This window comes from Tamandua tetradactyla, chromosome 21 (assembly GCF_023851605.1).
Source record: "Tamandua tetradactyla isolate mTamTet1 chromosome 21, mTamTet1.pri, whole genome shotgun sequence".
In the NCBI taxonomy this organism is placed as follows: domain Eukaryota; kingdom Metazoa; phylum Chordata; class Mammalia; order Pilosa; family Myrmecophagidae; genus Tamandua; species Tamandua tetradactyla.
This window is the reverse complement of record NC_135347.1, coordinates 48,851,423-48,878,209: the sequence shown is the minus strand read 5'-3', so window position 1 is coordinate 48,878,209 and position 26,787 is coordinate 48,851,423. Positions and strand designations below refer to the sequence as shown.

General features: G+C 38.9%; 1 long non-coding RNA gene across 1 annotated transcript; it reads left to right on the top strand.

Annotated features, from left to right (window-relative positions):
• The first annotated feature begins 6,289 nt into the window (after positions 1-6,289).
• Positions 6,290-26,192, top strand: LOC143665370 (uncharacterized). The gene is made up of 3 exons (XR_013166918.1): positions 6,290-6,480; positions 11,646-11,877; positions 26,060-26,192. It is a non-coding gene; the product is annotated as an uncharacterized LOC143665370 (long non-coding RNA).
• The last annotated feature ends 595 nt before the right edge of the window (positions 26,193-26,787 follow it).

The following is a 26,787-nucleotide window of genomic DNA, read 5'->3' as shown; positions in this document are numbered from 1 at the left end:
CTATGCTGGAACTAAATCGGGACCAGAATAGTTCAAAGCGTCCTCAGTCTGCAGCATTTCAGATGACGCAACGTTTGCAAAGAGTAAAACGACAAGTCAGTGCAGATGCAACGGTGGGAGGGCTTCTGCGGGTCGCGCACTTAGGGATTCCCAGGGCCGCAGCCCTCCACCCGGCGTCTGGGCCCAGCTTAGCCTCCCCTGAGTCTCGGAAGAATCGTGGCTCTTTGCAGGGAGACTTGGGAAGATTCTGGGCAATAAGTCCTGAGCTCAGCATTAATTAGCCACGAAGTGTATGTGTGTGTGTGTGTGAGGGGGTGTTCACCCGACTTCTTGCTCTCCTTCCAGCCGCACCCACCCTGTCCAGGCCAGCGCTGTGCGGTCGCGCCCGCGTCCCCACGGGAAAGCCGGCCCCGCGCCCTGGGCGCGCAGGGACGGTTCTGCAGACGGCGGGCTCGGGCTCCGGGCTCCTTGCTAGCTTTCCGGCGCCGGCAAGGCGAAGGCAGCTGTGTTCTGTCTCACGCATCTTTTCCTTTCCCTGCCACCTCTTATTTATCAAGCATGCTATTATGCATTAAGGGACAACAGATAAGAACTTTGTAGAATCCCATCAGGACTTGGCTAACAATAACGCTGGGAAATGAAAAAGGAAATCGTCTGAAAATTCTGTGTTCATGCGCGTGAACCGCACATCCCCTGGTTGGTTGTCGTTTTTATTTTGTTTTTGTCAATTTTTGGCTTTTTCATGTTATATCCATAACTGTATATCTTATTTGTTTCATTGTCAAGTGTATCATGGCAGGTGCAGATTTTTTCCTTAACAATATGCTAGAATTTGCTAAAAAAGAAAAACAACGAAACCCTTTTGAGTTTGCCCTGGAATAAATGAAACAATTCAGAAACAAAACAAAACAAAACAAAAAACCCTGCTGAGCTCAGCCTTACTAACTGGAGCTATTGCTGGTCTGACCCTAGTCTCTGCGCTGGTTATTTTTTGTTGACTTTTGGTTCCATTTGTGTGTCACCAGGGGCTGGAGGCCTGTGCCCTGTAGTTCCCAGACTTGCCTGCCCGCCGGCTGTGTTAGGTTCTCCCAGTGCAAGGCGTGATAGGAGACTGAGAGGCAGGAGGAAGGGACGAGCCGGGTCCCCTGCTCGCAGCCGGGTGCCCGGCGCGGGTAGTGGCCGTGGCAGGAGGGTGTGTGCCTCGGGTGTCTGTCCGGGCGGTCCTGGGCCCCTCCGCAGGGCCGTGTCTGCGAGCTCCGGCTTCAGCAGCGGGGGCAGCAAGCGTGGGCAGCTCTGGGTCCCCGCGGGGCTTGCACCCAGGCGAGGCAACCTGCGACCTGGAGGGCGCAGCCGTCGCGGCTTGTGGGCGCCCCATCTTCCCTCTTGCTCAGCCGGGTCTGGAGGGAAGTGGAGAGTTTCGCAGTTACTAATCTCTGGGTAACTTGACCTTTCCCAATATGCCCTTCCATTTCTTTCAGCACTTTGGTAATCAATGCCTGTCTTAAATTCCCTCTGTTTGAAATCTAGAGTGGCTTTTATTGTCCTGACTCCACACTGAACTGATACAGACCCTCAGATGTGCAAAAAGTCGGTTCCAGTGCTTGCACTTCTTGGATTTTGCACCCAAATCTTTTCAAGTGATTGGCTGACCTTTTTTTTTTTTTTGAACATGGGCAGGCACCGGGAATCGAACCCCGGGCCCTTTGGCATGGCGGGCAAGCATTCTTGCCTGCTGAGCCACTGTGGCCTGCCTGCTGACATATTCTTGAACCAGTTCTCCCTAACTTGCTATTGGCCATGACTTCAGCTGCCCATCCTGCCCTGCTTGGTGAGATACTTTGGGTCTGTTACTTGTTTGGCTCGTTGATAAAAGTATGACTTTTTCTTTCTTTTTCTTTTTTCTTTTCTCTTCTCCCCTTCCTCCTTTCCTTCCTTTCTTCCTCAAAGACAAACAAATGCTTTCTTTTTATTTTTTTATTTTTTATGTGCATGGGTATATTTTATATAATTGGGATAATAAACTTTATATGTTGCATTTGCTCACTTAACGTTACTGCGGAATAGTTTTATATGTCCTCATGCATTATTTAAAATAGAGTGTTAAATGAACGTATAATTGCCCATAGAGATCTTGCCAATGGTTGTATTTTTTTTTAAACTTCTTATCGATTATCTAGTTCTTATAAAGTGTCCTCCATTATTACTTATATAGTAATAAACCTCTTTGGCTCTGAAAAATGTTTCCGTGTTTTCTGAATTGTCTTTAGTGTGGCTTCCCAAATGTGAACTACTGGATAAAGCATACTACATTACAATCTAAGAAATGTCCCTTGGATAATAGAATATCACTCATGCCTTTAAATTTATTTGTGAGGCTGTCACCAAAAATGCTGCATAATATGTCTGAAGCCAAACTGCCCATGTTCAAATCCTGGCTCCACCTTTCTCTGTGTGAACTTGAATAAGTTACTAACTTCTGCTTTTGCCTCAGTTTCCTTCTCTGTAAAACCTCCAAAAAGTCATTATGAGATTTAAATTAGTTAATTTCTGATAAATGCTTAGAACAATGTCTGGCACATAAGAAACCTACATAGACCTTAGTCATTACTAATCTTATTAGTATCAGACAGGAACCATAAACTAGGTGTTATCCTCCAATTGTGAGTCCCTCTGAGTGCCCGGTTCTGGCAGAAAAAAACCAGGAGGTGTATTCGAAAGCTATAGGAGTGCAGAGGGCACCTTCCACATAACCGGGGAATGGGGAAAGCTAAGCTGCCCAGTGGAGACAGACTCATCAAGCTTTGCATTTATGGAAAGTTTTACAGTTCACAATGTTTTTAGTGTTTGTGCCCCAAATTCCCAGCATTGTCCCTTTGAGATGTAGGTCGTATTAGTTCTGCTTTAGAGATAAGAACTAGGGTCGTAAAGTGGCTGAATAAGAAAAAATAGTTACTGATGGGGTGAGCCAGGTCCTGAATTTGAGTCTTCTACCTTTTATTATAATAGTTGACAACAAGATGAAATCTGAGTCTAGGTAAGCTGAATATGAGTGGAGGCAAACACACTCTGGAATAATTAAATGAAAGGGAGATGTAATTTTTGGATAAATAAGAGGAAGCACTACTATCTGTTAGTTCTTAAAGTGAAAGATGCTGGATTTATAAACAAATTCCTCAAAGGATAAATTCGCAGGGAAATCCCATAAATGACACTGCATCAATTAAACCCTTCAAAGGTAAAATTAATTATCTCCAAATCCTATTTGTGATGGTCTAAATATGGCGTTGGGCTGATTTTGGGTCAGACCCAGTGCAGTTTCTAGGGTCCATAAGAAGTTGATATGCCCAACCTTTGCACAGGTTGCAGAATTGTCTAGAGCTGATATATTTTATGTTAGATCAGCTACAGACCAAAAAACTTTTATTCATGTGAAAGCTTTGCAACTCAACTGCTTCAAGCCTTTTTGGGAAAGTCACCAAGGAGGAAAACCATGAAGGAAATCTAATTCATTCATTTATTCAGCCAACATTCACAGAATGCTTTCTACAAGGGCGAGGCACAGAGTGGGTAACGAAAGCATTCAAGGTGATTAGTGATGAAATTTCCTAGGCAGTGAAGCAATGCATCTTTCCGGATTGTGAAAAGCAGATCCCATGGTAGGTAACCCCGCCACGATACTGTGTTCGTGCCTGTAGGGAAGGACTGCGTGGGGGGCAGACTCGCAGGTTTTTGGTTTCATTTAACTGAAACCAACTTAATTCTGATGTGACCTTTCCTGGGCTGAAATGCTGTGCCCCTGCATGCCTCACAGTGGCACCCCGTTCATCTGTATTATATTAGAGGGAATGACCAACATTTTTTGGCTTCACTTTCATGGTGACTTAATTTCAACAGAAAGGGAAGACTGAAACAAAAGATTTCTTGTAAAGAGAGCCCTTTCTTTTTTATTTTTAGATGTTATAAAAATATAAGCTTTTCCTCAAGTCAGTGGCATTGTACTACCACCCTTAATAAAAAGAAAACAGAATAGAAAATCTAGATAGCCTTATATCTATTAAAGAAATTGAGTTTGTAATGAAAAACCTTCCCATAAAGAAAAGGAAACAGGACATGACGTGGCGAACTAACAATTTGCTTTTAGAAACTGCTGTGTGTACTTTGGCAGCTAAATCAAATTCTGCCAAACTTTGGAGCTACATGAAGGTCCGTGCAATGGTGACTAAATGGAAACTTACCTGAGAGGGAGACACTGATGGTGGCACCCATGCAGAGGGGCCTCTTCTAGCTTTGCTTTCCACATGGCTAAAAAATGGTCAACTAAAGGGGTTTTGTTTTTTAAGCTGAATTCACCGGTCCCTTTAGTGTGAAGATGTAGGTTAGATGACCTGAGGAAATATGTGAAGCGCAAAGGAAAGCAGTAAATGCAAAGTTTATATCTTGAAATGTGACCAGGCTTATGAGTTCTGACCCGTCCCACACAAGAGATTCAACAAAGGGCTGAGCCCACCTGGGCTGACTGACTTCGAAGGAGCCATTTTCTGCACTTCCCACCCACACTTCAGTCTTCACCTCTGTGCTAAAGCTCAGATTTACAGTTCATTTCCCAATCTTTCTCTCCAGACCTATCTTCCTGTAGTTTATCTTTTATCTGGATGTCACAACAGAACTTAAAACATCCGAAACTGATGATTTCATTTCCTCCCACAAATTTGTCTTTTCCTGGTAGCAGGATTTCTATTCTTTTAATTGCTCAAGTCTGGATAGCTAAAGCACTGCCCCAGCCATCTCTTTTTTTATTTTTAGTTTTTTATTGATATATATTATATATTTGTGAACCATGTAATTATTCAAAGTATACAATTAATGGTTCATAGCATCATCATACAGCTGTGCATTTATCATCACAAATGACTTTTTTTCTTTTTTGTGAAAAATAACATATATACATAAAAGCAATAAATTTCAAAGTGCGTTGTAACAATTACTTGTAGAACAGATTTCGGCTTGGTATGGGTTACAATTCCACAATTTTAGGTTTTTACTTCTAGTTGCTCTAAGGTACTGGAGACTAAAAGAAATATCAGTTTAATGATTTAGCAATCATACTTGCTTGTTAAACCTACCTTCTCTGTGTAACTTCACCATCACCTTTGATCTTTCTCCCACTCTTTAGGGGTATTTGGGCTATGGCCATTCTAACTTTCTCAAAGGGGTTATGGTAATATGGGATAGGGAGATGGAACAAACTGATGTTCTGGAGAGGCTGGCCCCTCTAGGTTTCAGGATTTATCTGGTCCAGGGACCCATCTGGAGGTTGTAGGTTTCTGGAAAGTTACCCTAGTACATGGAAACTTTGTAGAATCTCATATATTGTCCTAGTTTGTTCTTTAGGAGCTGCAGGAATGGTCCTAGTTGGGGGTTGGCAGGTTATGATAGGTGGCAATGTCTAACTGAAGCTTGTGTAAGTGTAACCTCCAGAGTAGACTCTCGACTCTATTTGAACTCTCTCAGATACTGATATGTTATTAGTTACACTTCTTTTCCCCCTTTTGGTCTGGATGGCATTGTTGATCCCAAGGTGCCAGGGTCAGGCTCGTCCCTGGGAGTCATCTCCCACCCCACCACGGAGACTTCCACCCCTGGATGTCATGTCCACGTAGAGGGGAGGGCAATGGTTTCACTTGCAGAGTTGCAGCTGTCACCTTTTAACCAACTTCCAGCCATTTGTTAGGATAGTACAATGTACCTGTATCTACAGATCCTTGATCTAGAGATAGATCCCTAAAAATTCCAGAACATGAAGATCTTTGAATATTATTATATATTAGTTGTTCCATAAAATTCAGCAAAACTTAACTTTGTGCTATTAGAGACAAAGAAATAAAAAGCTGCTCTGGGGGAAAGACATTGAGCAATTAATTAGCTAGTCTTGCTTACTGTCAAGGTGACTTCTTCAGACATCATGTGCATGAATTAATGTGCCAACTTAATAAAACTGCGAATTTCAGGGGACCTTGTTCAACAAGGGAGGGATTAAATTTTAGCAAAAGCGCAAAAGGTGTTCACTTGTGATATGAGGATATGCATAGGAACCATATGACTTTGGATGGAAATGGAATGTGGGAAAAGCCAAGAACACATGCAAACATTTCTGTGAAAGGCCTAATGGAGTCACTTTATTTTTTTCATTTATGTCATATGTCACTATGGATTATGATGTCATATGTCACTATGGATTATGGATATGTCACATAGGATTATGTCACTATGACATAAATGAAACCTACAACCTCCAGATGGGTCCCTGGACCAGATAAATCCTGAAACCTAGAGGGGCCAGCCTCTCCAGAACATCAATTTGTTCCATCTCCCTATCCCATATTACCATAACCCCTTTGAGAAAGTTAGAATGGCCATAGCCCAAATACCCCTAAAGAGTGGGAGAAAGATCAAAGGTGATGGTGGAGTTACACAGAGAAGGTAGGTTTAACAAGCAAGTATGATTGCTTAATCATTTAAATTTATTCATTTAAATGAATAAATTATATGCATGAGGTACATTGGTGAATATGAGATTCTTGAATGTCTGGGGATACATCCCCTGTGAATGATAAAGGTCTACAGAAGTACACATCGTGAATCTTTAAGATTGTTCACAACATTTGGAACTGGGACTGTTTGAACCTAAGAATGTCGAAGATCTATGATATTTCAAAATTAATGTGTATGTATCCAAATACACATTATATAAATACATAATGTATATACACATATAGATGTATGTGTGTTTACATACATAGCTGCACATAGGTACATATATAGATGTATGTGCTCTTCAATTTGCTTTTGTTACTCTTATGTATTGTCTATGAAATTTCTCAGTTGGTCCTGCAGCCATGCATCTCTGATAACACGCAACCATCCTGGCATGAGACAACTAATTAATCCCTGGGCCCTCATCTAGGCTCCCCACAATTGTAGCTGTTTATTTTCCTTGCTAGAAATTGAATTTAGCCCACCAGTACATTTCATAAAGATCAGCAGATGGTAATTGCTTTCCAGCTGATTTGGGTTGGGTTTGAACCAACGACCTACATGGGGAAAGCTCTTTTTTCAGTTCCTTGCTCCATCCATCTGCTTAGTTAAAATCTCAAGGTTGAAAAATGTCTGAAAAACATTTCTGTGGGTTGTCTTGATCATAAAATTGCATCCAAATATAAAATTAATTCAAAGAACAACTGTGCTAAACGTTCTACATCTGATGTTTTAGAGCAGTTTTTCTGCTTTGTAAGGTAATTTTTAGGGTAGGAGTCAAGAAGCTGGCAAGTATGACACTCCAATGTTACATAAACTGTCTTTTACTTGGTGGCAGGAATATATCTTCTTATTCTTGATATTGATTCAAACACTGTTCTCCATAAACAATAAAGTTTATTTTCCAGGAAGCTCAGTTTCCCAAATGAAGCACAGAGTAGCTCCATACTGAAAATTACTAAAAATTGCGGGCCTCTGTGAAATCTCAATGTCTTTCTATAAATGGAAATAAGAGAAAACTAGTGTGGTGGTGGTCTTTAAGTAGTTTCCCTTCGGTCTGAGCATTTCCCATGGGACTAAAGAGAAAACAAACACAAGAAGACTTATTTTCCACGGCTTGTCAATATGGATATTAGAAGCTTGATTGATTTTTGTGGGGATCAATGAGGTCATGCATAAAAGGCTGATGGATTCCTAGACCTTGTTGCCTTAAACGTTACCTAAACTAGGGTACGTTCTTCCCCAGAAGCTGTAGGCTGGTAGCATTTCAAGGGCTCCGTAGTTAACTCATAAGCCACTACTCTTTCTACTGGAAAATTATGTTTTTCCTTTTCTCGCTGAGAAAGTACTTTGTAATTACCAAATTGGGTAGTCACACTGAACAATAAGGCCTCCCCAGTCTGGTCCTTCTACCAGCTCAGTGCTGGCTCATGGCATCAGCTCTGGCTGCTGTTTATTCCTTCCTGGCAGCTTTCCATCCATTTGGAATCATCCTTTTTTTCTCTCCATTTCTCCTTCCCCACAGAGCATATCTCCTCCTGTGGCCCTGCTGTCCAACCCACCAGAATGTCTGTAGACTTTATCTCCAGGACAGATTCTCACCAGTTCACTTATCTCCCTTCCACTATCATCACACTTGTCCAGGTCACCATTTTTTCTCTCCTTTGGCTTCCTAACAGGAATTTGTGCTTCTCCTCTTGTTCTCTACAATCCATTTTTCACCTGGTACTAGCCATCTTTTTTTAAAAAATACATCAAATTATGCCTCTCTACTGTTTCCATCCTCTTAACATAAAATCCAAATCCCTTTAACCCTTCATGATCTGTACCCTGCCTCAGCCTGTCCTCCTTTTCCTTCTGGGCTTCTGGATCATGATGCTTCATCCTTCTGGTCTTTTTGGTTTTTTGCGCTGCAAAATGCTAGACTTAAATCTAGACCTCTCAACTGTCCATTCCCCTCTGCTTGGGAACGTTTTCCCTCAGAAATTGCATAACTAGCCACTTCTTGCCATTCTGATCTTTTATATGATTCATACCTAAAACACTTCCTCTGACCACCCAAACTAACGTAACCATCCAGTTACTTTCAGACAAATTGTTCTATTTTTATCCTTTACATTGCAGTTAGCATACCATGATACTATCTTTTTTCCCTCCACAGGAGTGTCTGTAATCTCCATGAGAGCAGGAACTCTGTCTTTAAGCCTCAATGTGTAGAACCAGGCACTTGGCACATGGAGGGTGCTTAATAAGTATTTATTGAATAAATGAATAGAGCCATTAGTTACCAAGGCTAGGAGAGAGATGGGTTCAGTCCTTTTTCCTACAGAACCAGGCAACCCTGAGGGTGTTGCTTTTCTTGTAAATTCTCCATGTTCATCCTTTATTCTCTGTTCTTACTCTGTACCCTGTTCTAACCCCTTGTGCCCTCCAGGCTGGAGCATTGCACCGACCCCGTGCTTGAACTTGATGACTGTCAGTGCTTTATCCCTCCCAATCCTGCTTTTATCATATTTATTCCCTATGTAAAAACCAGCATTCTCTAATTTCTTAACAAAGAAAGAAATTCATTAAAATACTATTCAAAATGTTAACGCATCATAAAAAAAGAATTCACATTTAACTCACTTCCTGATAGAACTGTCTTTGCTTTTCAGGATTCATGTCCGAATATACCCATATGTAGTGTATTTTTACATGGTCATCATCAGTGTGTATAGAATTTTGTGTTCTACTTTTTCACTTAATCTTTCATAAACAGTTTCCTGTTACTCCACATTTTTGCTATTTTGTTTATAATGGTCACATAATGTCCCATTGATTATGTGCCATAAATAAATGTCCAATAACAGGATAATGGCTGGACTGTTTCCCACTATTTGCTTATATGACATGGTTGGGGATATTGTTGTACAAATGGCTTTTTTTCTTTTCAATTATTTCTCTTGGAGAAATTCCCAGGAATAGAATTAATGAGCCAAAGGTTGTGATCAATTTATGAATATATATGTGTGTATATATGTACATATAGGTATGTATATATTTGCATATAATGTATGTTTGCATTCTGGATATATTATTAGATTACCCTCCAAAAGGATTATACCAATTTTAAATGCCACAAACATTGTATAAATGCTATCGTCTCTCCTAAATCTTGCCTAGATTAAGTTTCTTCTTTTGTATAATTTTGGTTCATTTAACTGTTGTGTTATGGTTTTCATTTGCATTTCTAATTCTTAATTGCTAATTTAAGAAATATCTGTTTGTTTCTGATTTGTATTTTTCCTTCTGTGAGTTCATTATTCACATCTTTTGCCTATTTATTAATAGAAATCTTAAATTATTATATTTTTGTATTAATAGAGGTCTTGATGTTATTCTATATTTGTATTAACCCTTTCTGGAGTTAAACTTTTGCTATAGTTGCCTGTGTCTTTTTCCTGCTGTGGCTGCCCCAACCCCTGACCCCCCAGCCCTATTTCCAACAGCCCCGCAACTGGCTGCTCAGTTCAGCTTTGTTGTCTCCCCCGGGTTGTGAGCAGCTTGATGTCTATTCTTATTGTTGTGCCTTTTACCACCTTATTCCACTCAGTTTAAGTGAAGTCAGTTGCCTCCCTTCTCTAAGTCCTTCATACCCATCAAGAGCCTGTGACTGGGGACTTCCCTCTCCCTACTTTCTTCTCTTCTAATCGCCTGGAGTAATAAGGCACTTAGCATGAGAACAGGTTAGATTTGGGATTTAGAAAGCATCTCTTAAAAAGGATATGCATCATCTTAATAGCATCCCCACCCTCTGGGTTAACACTTTGATGGTAGCTTATCTCGTAACTTCTCTCTCAGGGGCTTATGGTAACTAAATCCGGTTAGAATGTGCAGAGGTCAAATGTGCTCTGTGTAATGGCACATGTAAGCTTTTGCTTTTAAAATTATCTTCATGGTAGTATCGTTTACCTGCTACTACAGAAAAACTATATTGCACAACTTGTGCAATTAACTGAATGTATTAACATGCTATTTCCAATAGGTAAAACAAAGTTTTCTCCTCTGGAATGTTAATACATCTCACTGGGCTGGTGTGAGGAGACAGTTGTGATGGGTGAAATTATATTCATTTTCCCCACCCCTTTCTTCCCTGGTACTATCTTAATTAATATTCTAACACCGTATTTACTTTTGCCTTCTTGTAAAGCATGGAAAACTCTCTCCACCTCAGCTCCTCCTTTCTTTCTTTCTTTTTTTTTTTTCTTAGCATATCACATATAAGCCCTTCAGATATTCCAATATGACTATGAGTCTTCTGTTTCCAGCCCTGCTTTCCAGGCTCAGCAGCTCCACTTTCTTCAACTAATCTTGGCAGCTCTTGATTTTAGAGTCTTCACCCTCATTATCTTCTTCTCCTGGATGCCCTCTCTCTCTCTCTCGTTTCAATGACACCCTTAAAGAGTTGTACCCCAAACCAAGGAAACTATTCAGGTCATGGTCAGAGCAGAACTTCCTATAGCATTACTATCCCTTCTGAAAGTTGTGTGGTTCAGGGGAGCTCAACAGGCATTTGTTGAATATTTCCTATGCCAGGCATTATGCCTGACACTGTCATTTACTTGGATTTCAGGTTGCTGGTTATGTCTCTCATATAAGACTGCAAATACTTTGATCATAATCAAACAGTGATCATGTCTCTCACATCCCCCTTCATATCATCCAGAGGGCTGAGCACCTAACAGGTGCTCAATAAATACTTCCTGATCACTCGTTGATTGCTTTGACACTTGGAAGAAGTTCTTGTAGAAATTGTTCAGAGAGGACTGGCCTAAGCTGGGGTTGCTGCACTCACATATATGGCCACTCATTTGTTCAAGAATGGACCAAGTAGAGGAAGGACACTCTAGAAGGGAATTAAGCAAAAAGTCAAATAAATGAGAATTAAACATTTTAAACACAGCCAGAGCTATTGACTTCTGAACTCCATAGACCAATCTGTACAAAGGACTCAGCAAGACTTACAAAGGCAAGGCTTCCTGAAATCGACCAAAATCAATTTTATTCTCCTAAGCGCCTCCTTTCTACCAGTAAATCCTGCTGTTTATCTTATGTCCTGCCATTTATAGTTCCCTACAAAGAACACTGAGGAGGGAAACTACAACGACAGTCATCTGGAGTAAAGGGAAAAAGTAAAACCATGAGAAGCAAGTGGACGATTCCTAGGCTGGTGAAGCCTGAGGTCACCTGGCCTTGCTGAGCAGGAGTTTGAGATGCGGAGAAGCGAAGAGATCAACACAGACCCATTAGCCGGAAGAGGCAGAAATAACCTAGGATGCAAGTATACCGACTTCCATATAAGTGTGTTTTTTTAAAATACTACATTGTACTGTTTTCCATTTCTTACATAATCTCTATTTTAAAATACAGAACTATGGATACATACACAAAACCAATTTAAAATCCATTAAAATCTCATTGTTAAACATTTTCCAGCTATGAATGCCGGGAAGACCTCATAGCTATTTATCAGACCAGGTTATTAATGTGCTTTCAGGGTCTCTAGGGTCACTTGACCTTCACCATTGTAACCTCATGAGGCAGATAAAGCTGCTACTAATGGCTTGTAAAACACAAGTAGCCATGCACTATTACTTAATAATTTATAACCCTAATTGGAAAGTGAGTCTTCAATAACATTTAATTGTGAATAATAATTTGCTAGCCTTTTACAAGTTGGAGAGCAACCAGACAAAACTGGCTGAACGTTTAGAGAATGATCCTCTATTTTATAAGTTTATGGAAGTTTGAAGCAAGTAGTTATCATTTAGAGACACTGAGCTGCTGGATTTTATTTTTCAAAATTGGATGTCTGGACTTTTCTCCTTCCCATGATATTGCCTCCCTCTCAGCTTTCAAATTAGATTATAAATTAATCACAGAGATTATGGACCAACTAGATAGATGAAACCAAGAAATACAAGAGGGTATTTGGCTTTCTGAGAGAATTTTCAGTCAGATCTAGCGGCTGTGTATTGTATATGTTGTCTTCTGTGTTTGGTTTTGAGTATCAATGCTGGGATATTTCCCTTTCAAAATCAAAGTCAGATTCATGAACAAAGGAACTGGTTTCCAGGATATCTGCTGATGCCTTTCTGGACGTCGGTCAGTTTGAGGTGGTCTGGGGAACTTGGAAGAGAGAATGTTGGGCTGAGATGCAGGGGAACTAGTCTCATTCTGCTCTAGGCACCAAATTCATGGGCTCACCCTGTGTAAGTCCTGCTGCTCGTCCCTCCAGGTATGTTTTCTCAGCGGTCAGGTGAGGGGCTGGAGGACATGTGTTCTGGGACACACTGGCCCTTGGGAGGCCCCTGCTTATTTGGACAAGCAGGTGCACAGAGCCTGAACCTCAAACACCTAAAATGACCAAATCCTGGGGTACATGCAGCCTGGGGTACATGAGGTAGCCGAGCTCGTCATCTCCTGGGCCTTTCAGGGATGAAAGGTGTTCTGATGCCATTGGGTTTTTGGAGAATGACCTTCCCTGTGTGTCTCAGTTCTTCTTGAAGTCCAAAAACATTGGAAACTGTCATCATCTTTCTTCTTCACATATGAAAGAGTAAATCATTTCATTTCTGGGTTTAATCATTAAGAGGGGGATGGAAACTGTAAGTTGAACATGTTTTCCAGTTCCCCCAGGTTGCTGATTTGTTTATACATTATCCTCAAAGGCAAATTTTAAAGCTAAATTTAGGGGAAGAACATGCTCTTTATCTTCAAATTGTGGTTTCATATTGTTTTCCATAACTAACATCTCCCATTGTTTTAGCTTCTAGATTTCTCCAGGTTTGATTTTTTATGCAGACAAAATCTTGGTCTCCCACCCCTTGTGTCTGTAATTCATATTGTTATAAGAACTTGAACAGCTATCACTGATAGCTAAAGAAAGGAGACTGTTTTGTGGCATATTGTTAGTAGCATATTGCCAGGTTTGCTTTTTAGAAAAGGGCCCAGAAAGTTATTCTACAATTTTTACTTGAAGTTACTTGTTTTAGAAACTACAGCATTGTTCTAAAGCAGATATTGTTGGAAGAGAACAGCTTTGTACAGCTATTGAGTGCATTCTGTCATTCAGCTTCCAGTTTCAGGACTGCCTTAAAGGGGGTCTTCATTTAAGCTACTTGTTTCTTCCTGTCTCTTGCTAGCATATACTTCCTAGAAATGGCCATCCTGATGATGTTAAATGTCAGTATGCCTTGAGTGTGAGGCAAGGTAAAGGGCTGGGTACGGGGGCATATGGAGAGGGGACTGGGTAGATGTTGGAGTCCTGGGACCAGAGAGGATGAGAAGTAAGAGGTACAAACCAACTTGGTGGCAGCATCCTCTTGTAGTTGTACAAATGGTAGCTGCAGTGCCAAGTAACCTGTCCGAGGCACTAACAACTAGTCTTGCCTGTTGTACTGAGAAGCCAAGCCTGGAGGATAAACTTACCCAAGTTGGGGACTGAGACCAGGCAGCCTCAGGAATGCTCAGGAACATCTTCAAGACTGGAGAAATTCTATGTGAATTAGAAATACCCCTCCACTTCCTGGATCCCATGAGTCAGAAGGAAGACAGGCAACCTGATCAAGGGACCAACCATAGCAGTGGAGGCGAGCCTTCAGAGTAATTACTCAGAGCATGAGAAACTGTTCATCTTGCCTCCCAGAGAACTTACTCAGAGCTTGAGAAACTTCATCTTGTTCATTCCATTACTTGTCTCCTATTTGCCCCAATCCTGGGACATAATTTCAGTGAGGCCTTTTCTTTGACATCATCAAGCTTTGTGGGTGATGGATAACCTCACTGAGGGTGAGTTTGGGATTTAGTTATTCATTTTAGAAATAGGAGGTGAAGAAATTAATGTCTCCTCTGAAATATGTGGCAGCTAATTTATATGAATCATTATACCCCATTAAGCATGTATGTCGAGGTCTCCTACAGTCGAAATGTTAGATGCTGCTAATCAGTCTTTTGATATTTTGGAGATGAAGGCAATCTATATTTGATGATGATTACCGCAGATACATAAGGCAAGACTTTACTGTTTTCATTTAGATTTTTTTTTAATTCCTGAAATTATACTATAATGGTAACTCTTGAAATAATAAAGCCCTGTGTATATGATGTGTGTTGCACATTCCTTTAATGAATTTTAAAAGCAAAACTTACTATTTGAGGTTCAACAGTTTCTTAGAAAAACAAATTAGAATGAAAACTTTGGTCAAGCATTCATTTTTTGATTTAACAAACATCCATTGAATGCCTGCTATATGAGGCTGAAGACTAGTACTGACGAAATAAGAGAGATAAGTTGCTCATTCTTGGAGCTTACATTCTCATGGGGTATAAACATTGACCAAACAGATAAACACATGCAAGAAGGATCTAATAATAGTTAGTGCTCTCCAGATAATTAAATTAGGATGAGGTGAAAGGTGGCCAAGGGATGCCTATCTAAGGAAGAAATGCTTAGGAGCCAGCCATGTCCTGATCAGGGGAACAGCATGGCAGGTAGAGGACCAGCAGGTGAGAAGTTTCTGTGGCTGGAACAAGCTTGCTACGTTCAAAGAACTGAAAGGCCATTGTTGCTGGGGCACAGAAAGTGAACAGAGATGAGAACCAGAACCAGATTTGTCGCCTTTAGAAGACAAGGACTCTGGAATTGAAGAGCTCAGACTGGAGAGGGGTTAGACTTAAAGCTGCAAGACCTGTCAAATGTTATTGCAATAGTCAAGTTAGAGTTGAGAGTGGTTTAGGCTGAGATAGTGGTATTGAGAGGAGGTCATGGATTTGGATTATATTTGGATTATGTTTGGGCTGATGGTGGCATCTTTAACTGAGCTGGAGAAGTCAGAAAGAGGAGCAGATTCCATCTCCCCATCACCTATTATCAGTAGTCCCTTCTAACATGAAAAAGCTAGAGTAGGTATAGACCAAATACTCCTAAAGAGTGGGAGAAAGATCAAAGATGATGGTGGAGTTATACAGAGATGGTCGGGTTTAACAAATGAGTATGATGCTGAATCATTATTTTGATATTTATTTTAGTCTCCAGTATCTTAGAGCAGCTGGAAATAAAAACCTAAGATTGTGGAATTGTAACCCATACCAACTCTGAAATCTGTTCTACTATTAGTTGTTGCAATGTGCTTTGAAATTTACTGCTTTTTTGTATATATGGTTTTGTTTTTTTTACAAAAAGAAAAAAGTTGATTGTGTTGATAAGTGCACAGCTTTATAATAAAATTAATGTAATTATGCATTGCATTAAGAAATAAAGAATTTAAAATATAAAAAAAAAAAAGAAAGAGGAGCAGGTTTAGTTTGGAGACGGAGGGAGTAGAAATCAGGATTTATGTTTTCCTTTACATAAATCATTCCTTTCTGTTTTCTGACCCAAAGTTTCAAATTGTTAAAAATCCTGAACTTTTATGTTTAAAATGTATTGTTCCTAATATAACTATTGCTTTTATAAAGTTTAAATTTATCAGCTATTCTCAGGTACTTTAAAATCATTTTATCCAACTAAATTGTACCCTGCCCCCCATTTCAACATAAAAAAAATTTACTGAAAATTCAATTAGAATGACAATGATTTTGGAAAAATTATATTCCTAACATATTAGATCTTCCTATTTGTGAATATAGTATATCTTTTCATAATTTCATATTTGATGTCCTTCAATAAAACTTGATATTTTTCTTCATTTAAGGCCCTGTATTTTTCTTACTAAATTTATTCATATTAAGTATTTGTTATTATTTTGATTGTCATTTTCAACATCATTTCCTTTCTTGAGGTGGTTAAGTATATTTATCTTGTATTGCACACATTGCCAATTTCTTTCATTAATGCTACTAGATTTTCCATGAATATCTTAAGTTTTCTAGTCACTCATGTCAACTAAAAGAGACATTTTTTTGCTTATATTCTAATGTTTATGTCAATTATTCCATTTTCTTCTAGAAATTCTAGAATTTCTAAGAAAACATTGAGTAATAACTGTGATAACTGATTTTAATTGAAGTTATTTTAGTGGTTTGCCATTAGGGATAATATTGTTCTCGGGTCTTAGTAAATAGTTTTGATTATATTTAAGTATTGTTTTATTGATGGTTTTTATTAGGAATGGTTACTGAATTTTATCAAATGCATTTGCAGCATCTATTAATATTATCTTATAATGTTTTTCATTTCTTGATATAATTATATAGATAAAATTCCTGATTATGTTGATATAAAGATTGTGTTAATAAAATGCCCCTGTATCCTTGAAATGAGCATTTCTGTTAGTCACAGTCTTAATTGTTTGATATATTGCTGAATTCTATTTGATAATGCTTTATTAAGCATTTATACTTAGTAGCAGAAGAAAAATTGGACAAATCTAATGCATTAAAGTGAATATGGGGCAGGCCACAGTGGCTCAGCAGGCAAGAACGCTCGCCTGCCATGCCAGAGGACCCGGGTTCGATTCCCGGTGCCTGCCCACATAAAAAAAAAAGACAAAGTGAATATGGATATAGGGAAATTTCATATTTAAAAATTTAAAATGCAGAGTGTTAACTGGATGGAACAGATACATAGAAAGAAACTTACAACGGTCAAGTAGAAAATATATTTTAAAAATATGACTTCTGAGCATTTATAAATATTAATTGTATGTATATGTAGCTGCAAATTCCAAAAAATGTAAATATTTTAAAGGCTATATTTTTCTTCATAAGCTAATAAAATTAAAATAAATATGATTAAAAATTGTATATTTGGAAAATAAGCATACTCCCAGATGACTCTCGAATTAATTTTTAAATAAAAAATTATGGAGTATAAAGCAATGAAAAGAACACTTTATACAAAAATCTAAGGACACTGTGAAAGATGAATTTGAAAGACATTTATAGCTTTATATGCCCTCATTATTAAAGAAATGAAAAGTAACAAACTTATACTTTTGTATAAGTCTTATAGGAAAGGTAAGCAAGTACTTCCAGGATCTATACTTCATCTCCTTTTTTCCCTCATAATTTCTACTATTTTGTATTTCTTTGTCATGCTTTAAAGAATATCTTCAAAATGTTATTCCAGTTCATCCATAGGATAAGCCACAGGCTTATTTTCTTTTAGGTCTAGAGAATGTTTTTTGTGCTGTATTTAAACTTGCTCAAGTCCTCAGGAGCAGTCCTTTTAGTTTCTGTTTACATTGTTGTGCTTCAGCCACTCCCTTGAATGCAAATTCCATCCATCTGACTGAGTTCCCTCTCTGCTTGTTGGCCTTCCAAGCAGTCTTTCGACTAAGAAGAGGTAGGTAGACAAGTCAGACTTGGTAGGAGGGCAGTGGTGAGTTATGTCTCGGCTACCTCTTTTTTTTTTAGAATCCTCTACTTGAATTTGTCATACATTCATCTTGTGTTGAGCATGTCAGTTTGTGATAACCAGCATGAAAGTTCCAGCCAGTTTTCTCCTATGATGGAGGCAGCGTCAGGCACATGTTAGAAAGGAACTAGGGATGCTGAGCGTGAAGACTCTGATACACACAAATGGCTTTCAGAAAAAGATGGAAGACCAGTCTGGGATGGCTAGCAAGAATAGCATGGCCGAAAGCATGCAACTTGATTTGACAGGTTAGAAAGAAGAGAAGAATAAAGTTAACAGGTAGAGACAAATCATAATGGAGGACCTTTAATTCCAGGTGGGAATTTTTTTTACGTGCTCCTGGAAGCAAAGAAAAATCGCTTAGAGTTTTCAGTTAGATATTGTGAGATCAATATTTAACCTTATTGGTAAGAAGGACGGAGGGAGGTGAGAATGAAATCAGCACTTAATAGATGTAGGGAGGACTCCAGGTTTATTTCTAGGATTAAAGCCTGATGTCTCATGGATTCTGTTATTTATTTTTCTATTGAGGAATATTTTTTTTTCATTTTTATGAAAAATGTTTTAAGAAGATTTTTCTTTTCTTTTTTTTTGCATGGGTAGGCACCGAGAATCAAACCTGGGTCTCTTGCACAGCAGGCGAGAACTCTGTGAGAAATATTTTTATAAACTAAAATGGCCTAGGAGCAGAGTTCATAGTAAGCAACTGTAATTATTTAGTGATGGCTGGATGTGGGAGCCGGCGAGTGGGAACAGAGCTTATGCAGGATGGACAAGTTAAAAAGGCACTTCTGAAGAGGGATTAAAAAAAAAGAACCAGAGGGTGGGAATTCAAGGGGAGGGGCTACAGGTTCTAGAAATCCAGGAAGACCCTTTACCTTCCTGCCTGATGCGAAGTGTTGAGCTGATTTTTCTCCTGCCGGTTCCTTTTGTGAGTTCAGAGGATTTTTCATGAAAGGAAATTGCTCTCTTCGGAAATAAACGCCCTTTCACACATTCATTTCACAGGATAAAGAGAAAAGAATCCAGGTCATAAGGCATCAAAGAATCATCTTTCTGTTTAACTTACTTCATATCTTTCTCTATTTGAGAGGAGATATTGATAGAGCTTCTACTGTACCTATCACAAAATGTGATGGATTTAAAGAGGTCAAATATGAAACTTTTATAAAGTTTAAATTAAGTGATTTATGAAAACTTCCACAAACCACTGTAATAATTCTTGTTGGAGTGTTTTTATGATAGATAAAAATTGTATTTGGTATTTTATGTTCAGTGTATAATTTTGCAGTCTTGGGTACTGACGGAAAAATTTATCATTTTTTTCCCATGTGGTTTGTGCTTTTTGGCTTTGTTTGAGAAGTTTTCTACTCTGGAGTCAAAAAGTTACTCTATATTTTCATCCAATATTTTACAGTTTTTCACATTTAGAGCTTTACTCCACTTGAAATATATTTTTGTATTTTCCGTAATTCATGGTATGAAGTAGGGAACTAATTTCCCACAGACCCAACCCTCTCTGCCACACACACACACCATTTGTTATAGAGTCCATCCTCCTTTTTCTACAGTGATTTGGATACTGTGTCAGCCACAGAGTACATTTTTGAGTAGGCATGGACCCATTTTTTGAGCTCTGTATTCTGTTCTTTGGCCCATCTTCTATCTCTGCACCAATAACCCATCATCCAAATTACAATAGCTTTATAGTGTTTTGGTAACTGGGAGGATAAGACCCTTATTTTGTTCTTTGTCTTCAAAACTGTCTGTCTGCTTAATTTATAAACTATTCCTGTATCTTTTATTTTTTTCCTGGAAATTAAGGGAAAATGATTCGATCATTATTGAAGTGAGGGGTCCTAGATTGGAAAAATCCACCACTTTTTTAACCTCTTATTCAGATTCCTTATCTGTAAACAGGAAAAATAATAGCACTCTCCTCACAGGGTGCCCCCACTAGGATTGCAGATAATCAGAACTAAAGAAAACAAAACATGGTCTCTGTCATGGTCAGGTTCATGTGTCAACTTGGCCAGGTGGTGGTACCGGTTTTTCTGGTTGGGCAAGTGCTGGCCTGTCTGTGGGAATGAGGACATTTCATAGAATTAGATCATGATCACGTCAGCTGCATCCACAGCTGGTTCCATTTGTAATCAGCCAAGGGGAGTGTCTTCTGCAATGAGTGATGCTTAACCTAATCACTGGAAGCCTTTTAAGGAGGATTCAGAAGAGACAGGCTCTTCCTGTCTTGGCCGATGAGCCTCTCCTGTGGAGTTCGTCCAGACCCTCCATCGGAGTCGTGGCTTCACAGCCTGCCCTGCAGATTTTGGACTCAGTGTTCCCAGGGTTACATGAGACACTTTTATGCATTTTAAATTTACTAATATTTCCTTTTGATTCTCTTTCTCTAGAGAATCTTAACTAATACAGTCTCCATCCAGGGAAACAACTTTCATTTGACTAGACAGGAGGTACCCAAAGGAGCAGAAGCATCCAGCAGGCACTGCTTAGGGAAGGACAAGCCAAGAAGAGGGATAGCAAATCTAACCAAGGAAGTTCTGTGTGTGTGAGGAACTGAAAGAGTGTTGGGAGCAAAGCGATTGAGGCAGAAAAGTATCAGGGGAGGCTGGAACCAGATTTCTCAAGGCCTGAAAGCCAGGTTAAGACTTTTAAAAATTGCAATATTCTGCCAGTGTAATGCTTTATTAAACAAGGGAGAAGAGAAACTCTAGCTTCTGTTTAAGAAAGATCATTCTGCTTATTAGTGTAGAATGGCATTCACAATTCATTAAATGAGAAAAATCAGATTGTAAAATTGCACATTGTGACCATATACGTGCATGTTTGTTTTGGGGTATATTAATATATATGCACAGCAAGCATAAAACGATCAGCCTGGATAGTTATATAGAAAAAATGAGATCATCCACATTCCTTAAAAATTTTGCTTATTATAGTTTCTAAATTTTGTTCATTGAATATAGGTTATATCTGTGATAATTCTAAATTTGACTAAAACAAAAGTAAGGCCATGACCCATTGCTTTTTAGAAAATAGACTGGAGGGAAGTCCAGGGCCCATTTTTTCACAGCTCCTCTGTGATGCTGCCCATCAATTACCTCTCCTTGGAACTACAGCTTTAATTTCTCCCTTTCATCATGCTCATTTTTCTCTGCCAATGAACTCGACTAGATTTGCTATCCTGAAAGCATTCTTCCATCTTCATTGCCTTCTCTCTCTCTCTCTTAAATCTCTGCCATATGTTTTCAAAATGAGCAGTCTCTACTCATTGCCTTCACTTTCTCTTCTCTTGCTCACTCCTTTGCAATAAAGCTTTCATTCTCCCGTCTCTTGTTTTCTCTAAGGTCACCTGTGACCTCCTACTTGCCAAAGTTGATGGATATGTCTTGGTTCTTATCTAGCTGTAGTACCTTATATTATCAAACATCATCTTGTTTCTTTTTATTATGGAGAATTTTCAATACGTACAAATGTAGAAAGAATATTGTAAATGCACTCCCTTGTAGCCTGTTGGGGAAATAACACAATTCTGTCAACAAAAGATCCCTCCTTACAAATAGAGAAGAACGAGAAAGCACAGCTCATTATTGGCAGATTTACATATATGAAAAGCAGCACAAAAGTGACTTCAAAGTTTGGACAGAATTTCACATCATTTTTTTTTTTTTTTTGGTATGCTATATGGCAGGGTAACCTTTCATTATTTTTGCATGGAGTATCCCATTATTGCAGCACCATTTGTTGAATTTTTTTTGGCTTTGTTTTATTTGTTCGGCTTGTTTGTTTTTTGGCGAAGTGCATAGGCTGGGAATCCAACCCGGTCTCCTGCATGACAGGTGAAAAGTCTACCACTGAACTACACTTGCACCCCCAAAATTTCACATAACTTTATACAGCAAAATAGAAGAAAGCACAATGAAATATTTTCTTATCTCTTTGAGAGATAAATGGTTGCCCATTGTGATTGTCTCTTGCATACTTCCCCAGAGACTTCTGAGTTAATTTTGGAGGTAAATATTTACAATTCCCAGGTTCAAATGGACTGCAAATTGATACTGCAAAATCAAAAGTTTGGGTTTCTTATGGGCTTCTGTTATATTTTCAGAGTCCCCTAAGGAGGGGAGTGTGGGGAGGCAGCCCCTTCCCTTCCCAGAGAAAAATTCATCATTTCATCTCTATTACCCATACACACACTGCTGCTCTCTCAGGAAATGACAATGGGACCAGATATTCAGATTGTGCTGATTTGAAAGGATGCATGACCCCTAGAAAAGCCATGCTTTAATCAAAATCCCATTTCATAAAGGTAGAATAATCCCTATTCAATACTGTATGTTTGAAACTGTAATCAGATCATCTCCCTGGATGATGTGATTTAGTCAAGAGTGGTTGTTAAACTGGATTAGGTGACAACATATCTCCACCCATTTGGGTGGGTCTTGATTGGTTTACTGGAGTCCTATAAAAGAGGAGACATTTGGAGATGAGATGCAGAGAGAGTAGAGCAGAATGACATAGCCACAAGAGGCAGAGTCCACCAGCCAGAGGCCTTTGGAACTGAAGAAGGAAAATGCCTCCCGGGGAGCTTCATGAAACAGGAAGCCAAGAGAAGAAGTTAGCAGATGATGCCGTGTTCACCATGTGCCCTTCCAGCTGAGAGAGAAACTGTGACTGTGTTCACCATGTGCCTTTCCACTTGAGAGAGAAACCCTGAACTTCATCGGCCTTCTTGAACCAAGGTGTCTTTCCCTGGATGCCTTTGATTGGACATTTCTATAGACTTGTTTTAATTGGGACATTTTCTCAGCCTTAGAACTGTAAATCAGCAACTCATTAAATTCCCCCTTTTAAAAGCCATTCTGTTTCTGGTATATTGCATTCCGGCAGCTAGCAAACTGGAACACAGATTTAATTAACATTTCATCAGCCCCCACAATATGCTTTCCCTGTGGGTCAGGCCCGTTCAGGTTTCATTTCTTTCCATCCTTAGTGAGGCACTTGCAATTGCAGCCCTGTCCTGTGAGGGCAGGTTGATGGGGCTACTATTAACCACCATCCATTGAGCATTTCCTTTGTGCTGGGCCCTGTTCTAAGTGCTGCCCTTCCGTTCACCCTGCAAGGTGAGGCAATGCAGTTCAGGGTCTCGGAGTCAGATTTTGGAAATGAAATTACAACTAGCCACGTGAGCTGGGGCAAGGTAGCCTAATCTCGCTTTCCCCCAGTGTCTTCATCTTCACAGAGGAGATAATAATACCCACCTCAGGGGGTTATGAGTATTAGATGAGTTAATACCTGTAACATGTTTCAAATCCTGGCACATAGCATTAAATAAATCAATAAGTAAAACATGAAGTAGCTTTCTGTTATTATTCTCGTTTAAGATGGGGCAACTGAAACATATAAATGTTGATTATTCAAGTTCACGCAGCTAATAAATGGCAGAGCAGAGCAGGGATTCTAATCAAGTTAAGCAATTGAAAGTGCCTTAACACTAAATTACGTTATTAAAAACTCCTCCTGACCTTCAAATAATATAAAGAGTGCAATGAATACCCTAAAGCTTTGATCTTTTGCCCCCACAAGTAGCCAGCTTCCAAAGCCAAATACTAATGTTTCCCCTGTTTGTTGTTCTATGCTGTTTTCTTTCAAATTGCACAATCTCGTTCTGTTATTTACAGGGGCCCATAATGGAGTGCACCTAGATTTAGTCATAGCTGTTAATTATTAATTCAGGATTTTCTTTTACGACAGTATCTTTCATAAGATAAATTCACTTATTTGAACCAGTTACAATTGATATGGACTGAAAGCTTTTCACTATTACGTGCAAAATCTCAAGTCTAGACATTAGATTTGGTTTGTGTATGCAGAGTGGCCATTGTGTGCTCTGAGTTTGATGGTTCCAAAACCGTCGGCTCCATTCTACTGACAAACTCTTGCCATACCCTCTCCGTGAAGTGGAAGATTAAAAAGAAGCACTCACATTTTGGCTAACCTATGCGACTAGCTAGGATTCAGGAGTTTATTCTGAAGAGAATTAACAGGAGCAGTAGGTACCTACCATGTACCATGTTACTGGTCTGAGAGCCCTCTCAGCCTTGCGACCTTACAGTGCCAGCTCACATTTGAAAACTTCAGATCTGAAGGAGGAGGGGTTGTATACAAATGAAATATGCTACAGAACCTTAGAAACCATTCATTTGTTCATTCATGCATCCATCCTTTTAAAATTTTGTTATTCTCTTACATTGATTTTGGAAAACCATCCAGCTTTCTTAGAGCAGTTGTAGTAGCTAATGAAACTGCCTGGTCTGAATTTTTGAGGCATATCTGAGATGGACTTACCTCTGTGTTCTGGACACGTATCATCCATAAAAATGGAAAAGAAGACACCTGTCAACATAATGTGATATTAGAGACCTAGAAATGTCCCCTGCATCCTATAAGGAGCCAATTTGACTGAAATTGTATCAGTAAATATTCATTCCTTTCTGGTATTTTGTACAAATAATACATTTTTAAGGTATTTTGTAAACCTTTTAGGTATTTTGATGGCATTTGGCAAACAAATAATACAAGACTGAGAATGAGTGGCCAAGGAAGGGAATTTATAAAAAGATGAGAGAGGTGGGGGGTGGTAGTGTGGTAGCAAAGCTAAGTGAGGCAATGGCTTCAAGACAGAAAAATTTCAAAATCAGGAACAGTTTTAATTTGGTAAGGCTAGAAGCCAGATTAGAATGGGTTTAAGAGTGAATAAGAATAATACAATATACTAGATATTGAAAAACCCTCCTAGTCAAAAAAAAAAAAAAAGCTTGGTAAAATAATTTAAATGTTTTATCATTACATAGCTGCATTGGCAAGAAAATAAAATCCTGAGATGTAAAATGGGTGTGGAGGCATGAATCCCAAGAGATTAGTTCCTTGTTTCTGACAAATGCAGGTCTTTGGTGGATGGAGCTTTGGTTTTTTTGGAACACCTATTTCAGAATGGGTGACAAAGTCTAGGGCTTACCCAAGGTGGGATAATGGGTAAGAGATCACTAAAGTGCAATCCCTTCAGAGAGTGAATTGAAAACAAGTCTAACCCACTGAAGACCATGGTAAGGAAATTTTACTTCTTAGCATTGGTTCTGAATAGAGGGAGAAATGTCTCTCCATGAGAATTCCTAACCATATGCTCACCTTCATGTATGTTTGGAGAAGGAATTTATACTATCCCCAAGAAGCTCAAAAACTCCAAGCTGAAAATTTAGTTTAAAGTAGTGCCCAGGTAGGAATAAACCGCTTCTCCTCTCCTAAGCTTGACAGAAGCAAATACAAACAAACTCTGGAAAAATATCTCAAAAAACTCGCAGATATAAGTCTGAAGAATAGAACTCACTAATTTATAAATTACAGAACTTCTGAAAAGGATAAGCTGCTATAAGCTAGAGCCATTCCAAACAACTGTAGAATCATACATAAAAATACTGCAGATATTGACCATCTCAGATTGAGATGTATTAGTAAATTAAATATGTTTACATAAGTGAAATAGGGACTTGAAGACAAACAAAGAATAAGAGACTATCAGAAATTACTAGGCAGATTTAAGGAAAGGAAACCCTATACAATATTTAGGAAGAAAAATAATTTAAATTAGAAATGCAATAGACATATTAGAAGCAATTAGGTAGAGAATTAGTGAATTGGAAGATAAATCTGAAAAAAAGTTAACTGAGAAAAAAACTAATTGAGATATTATACCAAGGAAAAAAAGAGACATGAAGGATAGTAAGAGAAGTTCTGCCATGTACCTACTTGGCATTCCAGAAAGAGGCAAGGAGAAAAGTGATTAAGAAGAAATATGTGAAGAAATGACACCTGATAATTTTCAAGAACTGATGAAAGATATGAGTCTACAAATGCAGAAAATATATAATAAAATATTTATCTAGAGAGTGTCTATGAAACTGCAAAATATTTGTTCTAGTTTGCTAGCTGCTGGAATGCAACACACCAGAGATGGATTGGCTTTCAATAAAAGGGGATTTATTTAGTTAATGTATAGTTCTTCAGAGGGAGGCAGCTAATTTTCAACTGAGGTTCTTTCTTACACAGGAAGGCACAGGATGATCTCTGCTAGCCTTCTCTCCAGGCCTCTGGGTTCCAACAACTTTCCCTGGAGTGATTCCTTTCTGCATCACCAAAGGCCTGGGCTGAGCTGCGAGTGCTGAGATGAGGTATGCTGAGTTGCTTGGGCTATGCTATGTTGCGCTCTCTCATTTAAGCACCAGCCAATTAAATTAAACATCATTCATTGCAGCAGGCACGCCTCCTAGCCGACTGTAGATGTAATGAGCAACAGATGAGGTTCAAGTACCATTGGCTCATGTCCATAGTAATAGAACTAGACACCTTCACCTGGCCAAGTTGACACCTGAGTCTAACTACCACACTATCTAAGAAAATTTTAAAAGCAACCAGTTATAAAAAAACAAATGACCCAAATTGACTATATAAAACAATAATTTTAAGGTTTATCTTGTGGATTTAAAAGAAAAAATAAGAGAGTTAAATACTAAAGAAAAAAGTCATTTAAACCAAGAAGAGGGATTAGGATGAAAATATTCTAAATTCCTTGTATTGTTTGGGAAGAGGTAGAAAGTTATTTACTCCATATAGATAGTATTGTTATGTTGGAATTTTTCATGCTGTCAAGTGAATTACAGATAAAATAGACTTTGAGGGAATGACATTACTTCAGATAGGGTCATTATATAATGATAAAAGTTATAAATCACAGGGAGGATTGTGAGTACTACCCAGAATCCTTCCAAGGACTTATC